The sequence below is a fragment of the Coffea eugenioides genome, chromosome 2 (genome assembly GCF_003713205.1).
Source record: "Coffea eugenioides isolate CCC68of chromosome 2, Ceug_1.0, whole genome shotgun sequence".
NCBI classification, from domain to species: Eukaryota; Viridiplantae; Streptophyta; class Magnoliopsida; order Gentianales; family Rubiaceae; genus Coffea; species Coffea eugenioides.
Window position 1 is genome coordinate 53,674,380 of NC_040036.1, and position 8,782 is coordinate 53,683,161.

The window sequence follows — 8,782 nt, forward strand, 5'->3', positions numbered from 1 at the left end:
AGGGGAATCGGGGAGCATGCCAGATGATAAAACTAAGAAAAAATGCATGATATGTAGTGAACAGGCAAATAATGCATTAATGAAAAACAAAGGAAAAATCCTATTGGGTCTAGCGTTGGACTAGCCCTTTCTATGAATTCCTAATGAAATAATGAGCCACAACTAGCGTTGGACTAGTGCGGTGACGTACACTCATCCATTCCATTCATTCATGGTTATGAAAGCAAGTAGACATGCCAAAACGCTTGTAAACACGTAACACGTAGCACTTAGCATGCTCGACTAGATGCAAGAGCCTACTAAAGCAATTAAACATATAGCAACAAAGGCAAGCAACCAAGGGGAAGGGGAAATGGACCAGATGCTCTCCGAGCCCTATCTATTACAAGCCAAGAGGTGTACACATACCCCATAAAAGCATAAAGGGAAAGGGGAAGTGGACCAGATGCTCTCCGAGCACTATCTATTACAAGCCAAGAGGTGTACACATACCCCATAAAAGCATAAAGGGGAAGGGGAAATGGACCAGATGCTCTCCGAGCCCTATCTATTACAAGCCAAGAGGTGTACACATACCCCATAAAGCTTAAATAAAAGTAAAAGCAACTAAATGCACGCAAGGAGGTAAGGAAAGCGGAGTAGGCATGCATATTCACATAACACGTAGGAGCACGTAAGGTCAAATGTAGTGCAAATGAAGGATAGAGTGTACCTCCCTTGAAGCGACGCCCTAACGTAGTGAAATTACTAACTTACCCTCCAAAATAATAAAAAGGTCAAGGTACCACTTAAATTATCAAATAATCACATGAAACAAAAATTAAATATGAAAAATGAAAGTTAAACACTAAATTAAGTCAATTAAAGTATTTACATAGACAAACCAACTATGTACAAAGCAATTAATGCAAGAGGGACTTAATTAGAAGGACATGAAAATTTCTAAAAGAGAGTAAAATAAAATACCAAAATTGATGAATTAAGATGAGACACATAAAAATCAAATGCAAAAATGTGTTTAGAACACAAATCCAAGCTAAAAATTCTATTAGAACTTATTGAACCTCAAAATGCATCCTAAAACTCACTAAACGCCTTACCCAAAATCATGTCAAAGCATACCAAAAGCAATTAAGATTCTAGAATGACAAAAGTGATTAAATTATTCAACTAATTGGACCATAACAAGACAAGGGGAAATTTAGGGGGTTAAAATGCAAGTGTTTTAGGACCTAATTGTAAGAACAAACACATAATTGGGCCCTTGAAACATAGATGGAAACTAAGGGGAGTAAAGCTGCAATTTTCTTGGACATTCTTCATGCAAAGCATGCAATTCACGTAGAAGACATTTTTCTTGCAGAATTTCTGTCATACTTCATCAACCGAAACAAAATTCCAGCACAGTTTTTCGAGAACAGATTTCCAGTCCAAATTCACAAATTTAAACTAGCAGCAAACTACACCATCTCTATCATCCAATCAAATAGGAAACTTAAAAAAAAACCATGCAAAATCATAAAAAAGTGGGCAAAACATTTGAAGAATGAAACTGCTGTAGCTTTCTTAGCTTCACATTCCAAGACCAGATTTCAGATTCAAGCAACCTTAACCAAAATTTCCTTGATCTAACACCTAAACTTTGAACTAAACAAACAAGAAATGAATTTGACATCTAAACAAACAAGAAACATAGGAGAACTGGTGCAAAAGGTCACAAAAAAAAACTCAAGCATGCTACAAACTCACGGTTGCATAGTCTCATTCAATTTCCTATCCATTTGGCCGAATCTATATTCATGCAAATAACCCAAGCATCTCCACTTGAATCAAAATGCAGAGACTTGAAGCAAAGGTAGGAGTAAGATCAAACAGGTTTTAAACTCAACATGCAACAAAGATGATTTGAGGAACAAGATTTTCCTGAAATTTTCACATGCCACGGCTTTTCTTTCCACTTCATGATGCTGGCCAGATTTCGATTCAAATACATGGCTCTGATCAGATGTTTTTCAATCCAACATTACAACCTTAAACTAAGCAACAAATTACACAATGATCACAATCCAAATGACCAGAAAAAATAGAAATGTATCGTCCCAACGTTCTGAAAAATAAATGCAGAAATGGTTTTGGTAACCAGATTTTTCCTTTTCATCGTGCAGACCAAGTTTTGGTTCATAGACAAGGCTTTGATTAGATATTCCTCATTTCAAAATCCCACTTTACTGAGCAACAAAAACCACATGATGATCACAATCAAATGACCAGAAACTTGGGGAAGGTACCACACGAAAATTCTGGAAAAGAATGCAGAAAAAGAAGAACAAAAACTCTCTTATCATTTCATAAACATAGGCTGAATACCAGAATTTTGGCTTGGGCATGTATATGGTGTATAAACTGAGTAACCAAGCACATCATTACCATCGTCCAAGCAGGCAGAAAACTTAGAAAAATCCCATGCAAAATTCTGGGCAAGTATGCAAACATTTGATGAACAAAACTGCTGCAACTTTTCTTAGTTTCACCTTCCAAGACCAGATTCATACATTTTTAGCAAGGTGTTTGATCAATAGTTCAAGTATTGTGAACCCCCAAACGTGCAAATTAGCATGCCACTCAAGTGTAAGGATCGATAAACAGCCACGGCAAAGGGAAGAAAACAGCACAGAAAGCACGATAGCTTTTTGTCTTGCTACTAATTTTGCAAATTCCAGTTTGTGCAGATTAAAAGCCGAAACATTGTATTAATCATTTACCCATCCCATTAAACTTCAAAAAACACTTGATTAATACAACACCAAAGGTAGGAAATAGAATCATTGCATATCAAATGGGCAACAGGGAACGACAGAGAGATGGAAACAAATTCGAATGGGTTCTGGGTTGTGAGTGCAACCATTTCCATCTAAGTGTAACTAGTGGCTTCAAACAACCCATCAAAATGGCAATGTGACCACTTATCCTTTCCAGCTCTTAGCTACCCAACCCTTGTGTTTCAATGTGACAAAAAAGGTACAGGACATGCAAAAATCTGGAATGATTAAAAGTTCCGCAGCCTTCATGCTTTGGATTTTGGCAATAATGCAAGGCAGTATAAACCTCATCTAACCCCTACTCTGAACATTCTAAGGCTCCAACAAAACAATGGGCAAGGTACAAAAATAGCAGGGAAAGATAAACAGCAAGAAACATTCCCACACATAAGCAACCAAAAATCGAACGAAGCTGTCCAAAAAGCTGTCGTTTTTCAGGATTGGTTCATTCAAACCCAACAGAATCGGCCATGGTCATAAAACAAAAAACGTCATGGATTCATCACACACCCCCACAGCTAAACACAAATCCTACCCGTCCCAAATCTCAGCCAAACCCACGCAGATTCACAAATAAAACTTGCAGGGAGGACGACAACAAGTGTAAAGGCAGAAACTTTCAACATGTTGACATAGCCCAACAACTCATAAACGTATTTCAAAGTGAGAAGCTGTTACCTTTAGGCTTCTTTTCTTCCGGCTGGGGCTTGATTCGACCAAAAGATGAGGTCTTTAGTCTCCTTCTTTCCCTTCTCTGATTTTCAGCCGAAGTCCTTCTCACAGCTCATCCTCGTTCTTTCTTTTGCTCTCTCAGCTATCTCTCACTCTTTCTTCTTCCCGTTAGCTTTTCCCCTATAACCGTTCCCTTTTGGTTCCAGATTTTTCCCCCTACACTAGCTCTCTGTGCTTTGTTTTTGCCCTGAAAATCCCTTTCTAAAACCCTTGCTTAGTTTTTCTGTTTGCCCGTCGATGCTCTCCCTCAAAAATCCCCCTTGCGGCTGATGCTTTTCTTTTCTCTTTTATATGGAACTCCAAGTTCCTTAAACCATCCACTGAATGGTCAGGATGAAGGCCAGCCTCTGCCTTCATCCTGCCCCTCCATGGCACGCATGAAATGTCCTTGGCAAGCTGCAAAAAAAGAATGCAGCCTGCCTGCCGCAAACGTTTTCTTTTTTTTTTTTTTTTTTTTTTTTTTTTTTTTTAAGAAAACAACTTGAAGATTACAGAAAATATAAATAATAAAATAACAATAACAATAATAACAAAATTACACAAATCAGGTAATAATAATAATAACAAAACAAAAATAATTTTAAACAAAAGAAACTAAACAAAAATGGCCATTTTTTAAAATTTCCAATTTTTCATTTTTCCATCATTTTCTTTTTTCCTCAAAATAACTTAATAAAAATAACTGAAGTGCCCAAAGATTGAATTTAAAGAAATAAACATATTTTTGCGAACAAATTTTCCTTTTTCCTTTTTCTCTTTTTTTTCATTTTTCCAATCCAATTAAAGCCTATTTTTTCGAATTTTTCTTTTCAAGAAAGCATTGAATAAAAACAAGATGACTACAACATATTTTTGATGTTTTCCTTTTCTTTTTTTCTAAAAACTCTACGCTAATTTTAAACTTAAAAGCTAAAACTAAAAATTAAAACTAAAAGTAAACAACGAATGCAAGCAATCTAAAATGAAAATCATGAAATAGATGCCACATAAAATTATTCAAAATTTGGTGTCTACAGTTTGCCCCTCTTTGTCTGAGTTTTGAAAAAACTTGAGGCAAAGAAGTAGACACCAAATACTTACCTGTGTTATTGGGCTGCAAAAAAATCCAACGAACAGGAATTCTAATACGGGACTGACCCGAACATGAAAAATAAAACGGGACTGACCCGAACCAGAATTTAAAACGGGACTGACCCGAACAGAAATTTTGAAATCGGGACTGACCCGAACAAGAATTTTTGAAATCGGGACTGACCCGAACAGGAATTTAAATTTGGGATAGACCTACGGGATAGACCCGGACAGAAATGTAAAATTGGGATAGACCCACGGGATAGACCCGGACAGAAATATAAAATTGGGATTGACTAGAGATAGGAAATTCAAATGGGATTGTATGAAGAAAACTGTATAAGACTTTATTTGAGAACGTATCTACAGATTTGCCCCAGTAATGAATTGGTCAGTGGGATTAAACCCGAACCTGCCATGATGATCGACCAGTGGGATAATACCCGATCCTGCCGAGGTTGGCGGGATGAAATCCGGTCCCAACGAAAAAAGCGGTCAGCGGGATTATACCCGGTCCTGCCGAGATTGGCGGGATGAAACCCGGTCCCAATGAAAAAAGCCTGGTCCGGGATCAGCGGGATTATACCCGGTCCTGCCGAGATTGGCGGGATAAAACCGGTCCTGCAGATAAGCGGTCAGCGGGATATAAACCCGGTCCTGCCGAAATAAGCGGTCAGCGGGATAAAACCCGGTCCTGCCGAAATTGGCGGTCAGCGGGATAAAACCCGGTCCTGCCGAAAAAGCGGTCAGCGGGATAAAACCCGGTCCTGCGAAAAAAGCGGTCAGCGGGATAAAACCCGGTCCTGCCGAGGTAAGCGGTCAGCGGGATAAAACCCGGTCCTGCCGAAATAAGCGGTCAGCGGGATAAAAACCCGGTCCTGCCGAGGTTGGTGGGATAAAACCCGGTCCTGCCGAGATGAAACTTGATTTGATTTTTTAAATTTTTGATTGATGATTTTCTTTTCTCTTCGCTTTTCTTTTTTTTGACTTTTGAGAACCTTTCCAAAAAATTAATTTGCTCCAGTATGATGGATTTCTGGAATTTGAGTCCATAGTTGATTCTGTATCGCCATGCTGTTGCACCTTTTGATCAAATTTACTTGCAACATTTTCGATTTGCCTTTGTTCACCAGAGGACTCCTTCCAACACCGATTCCAGTGCGAGGTGTGATTGTTTTCGTCCATGCATGGAATTTTTCTGCAAAAGAGAAAAAACAAAAGAATTGCCACCATCATTTGATCCGCTTGCCTTTTGAGAATCGTGTAAACATAAGCCTTTTGATGCCTTCGTCAAAGTTGGCCGCGGCATCTGACTTGGTTGGATTTATCATTTCAAATGTCTCTGCTTTTCCAGACTGACCGGGTAAGCATTTTGCCATATTGCGAAGCCTTCGTAATTGGCTTGGTTGCGCCTTAGCCCTTTTTAAGAGATGACTGAACCCAAGTATGCTTCGAGTAAACCACGGGGGTTGTCATTTACCACAATTCAATGATAAAGAATGAGGTATGCAAGAAAAATTCACATGTCATGTAAAAATGAATATGCACAAGAATGCACTCACAACTATTTGTGCTGAAATTCTACAAAAATGCCATGAATGCAAGAAATTTGGTAAAAATGAGTCTCCTAAGAATGTATTTGCCAAAGAATGTTTTACAAAATGACACAGCTTTAGCCAAAGGATGCATATTCGAATCTCTGAATATCCTTGTTCTGGAATTCAATATTGGCAGAAGTATGACAAAAATGAGAAGAAATCCAAATGAACCAAGCCACCAGTTGTTCCTCCTTGTGCTTGCTCACTGCAAAACCTTTCCTTGGCGCCCTTTCGGGTTTTTACCAAGGTTGCCCCACCCTTTTCTGTTTTGTTTTGTTTTTCTCTTTTCTCTTTTCTTTTCTTTCTTTTCCTTCCTTTCCGTGTTTTTTCTCTTTTCTTTCTTTTCTTTTGAGGTATCCTTTCGGGTCTTCACCTAAGGAAGCAAATGGAAGAACTCAACCATGATCGACTCAAAAATGTAAGTTGAAAAAATTGCTGACATCAGTAAAACGCGCTTCCCTTATAGACTTAAGCGAAGGCATCATGGACATCATTTGTCAGTTGACTAGCAAACTTCCCAATAGAAATACAACAAGTGACGAGAGCCAGGACTTTGGGCTTTTGTAATGAGGTCGGGTGGGGTGTTTTCAAGAAAAGTTGAGGCTTGAAAGCAATTTGTGCTTATGAGAGGTGAAATAACCTGAGATTGCATCCTTTTGCAATTATCTCCAATTTCTGAACAAAACCGAGGAAATTTGCCCCAGACTGATTGGATTTTTCTTTCTTTGCATTTTCATTGCATATTTCTCACTTTTGCATTTTTCTTCAAAACTAAATTTGCCCCAGTGTGGGGTTCCTTCTTTTCCATTTCTTTTCTTTTTCCTTTTTCCTTTTCAAAAATAAATTTGCCCCAGTGTAGGGCTTTCCCCTTCTAATCCTCTCTTTTCAAAATGAATTTGCCCCAGTGTGGGGTTTGCAATCTTCAGGGGCTGCCAAACGAAAAAATTATTGTTCTGATAGCTCAAAAGGGACGACTAGGGATGAAATGTTTTGATTGGAAAGGAAGATGGCCTGACTTTTGCCTCGTCTCTTGCATGATTTCCTAGAAGGAATTTGCATAATCAAATAAAGAATTTCTTACACATGTCTGAGTTGATAGGTCGAGGGAACGTCTGTCCTTCCATTTCTGCCCAAAATGAGTACTCCTCCAGGCAATACCTCTTGAACATCCAATAAGCTTTGTCAATTTGAATCACATTAGCACTTTGTTCCCTTCTTCAGGATATCGGTGGCGGACCCTTTTGTTATGAACATAGGCCATGCATTTTGACAATATTGGTCATGGCACATAGCATTCAACTCCTTTTCATCAATCAGAATCAATCGTTAATGACACTGTTTTAACCAATCAACTTCCAACCTGGCCGGAAAGAGATTTTCTCAAATGAAGGGATTTATCAAAGAAGGAATTTTCAAATGAAAGAATTTTTCCAGTGACGGGATTCCTTAATGAAGGGATTTTTCCAGTGAAGTGATTTTTAATGAAGGGATTTTTCAATGGTTTTTCTCAATGAAAACTTTCTCAATGAAGGATTTTCTTAATGAAGGCTTTCTCAATGAAGGAATTTCTCAATGAGGGCTTTTTAATGGAGGGATTTTCAATAAAGGGTTTCATCAAATTCCTAGACAGTGATATTCAAAAGAGTCAAATAACTTCACCTTTGGCCATCTCAAAGAATTAACAAAAAATCCAAAACAATAATCAAATAAACAAATAATCAAATTGCAAAAGATGCTTTCATTAAGCTATGTACATATGCAAGAAAAAGTTTTCCTGAATTTTAGCAAATGACAACCCCTAGATTTATCAAAATTCCCTTCGAGAGGGAAGATAGTCAGCCATCCAAATTGTGAAGAGCTCTTTCAAATTTCGTCATTGGAGGTGGATGCCTCAAAGGTGTCCTTGTGTTCAGGAAAAGGATTTGTACTTATATTTGGTCCTTGTTCTTCCCTTCCTTTCAAAATTATGTCTCCGGCCTCAATCATGTCTTGGATTCTGTGTTTAAGTACCCAACAATTGACAGTAGAATGTCCAGGAGCTCCAGAATGGTAGGCACAAAAAGATTGAGGATTATAACCAGGGGGAACTCCTTTAGTATAGACTTTAGGAGGTATTGTACCAATTTTGCCCGCGGCCTTGAGCTGCTCATACAGTTGATCCAAGGGCCGACCTAAATTGGTAAAAGTTCTATATCGGGCCGGGTCTCGGATGCCAGCGATTTGTTGATAGTTGTAATTATGGTTGGCGGGTAAGGTGGGTCTTGGATGATAAGGAGAGCGAGGTCTAGTTTGAAAGTTATGTGGAGAAATATGGACTGGTGTTGTAGGTGTGTTTAGGTAATTTGGTCGAGGTTGCGGGTGGTTAATAGTGGTATGGTACACAGGTTGAAGGTGTGGTTGGTATGGATAATGGGGGGAGTAGGTGGGATATTGTTGGGATCTAGGTCGGAAAGAAACTCCTTGTTTCGAGACAGATGAAACTTCCTCTTCCCTCTTGTTGAACAGGAATTTCTTGTTATTGCTGCCTTGATTTTGCATTGCTTCCAATTGTGATTTCAGAGC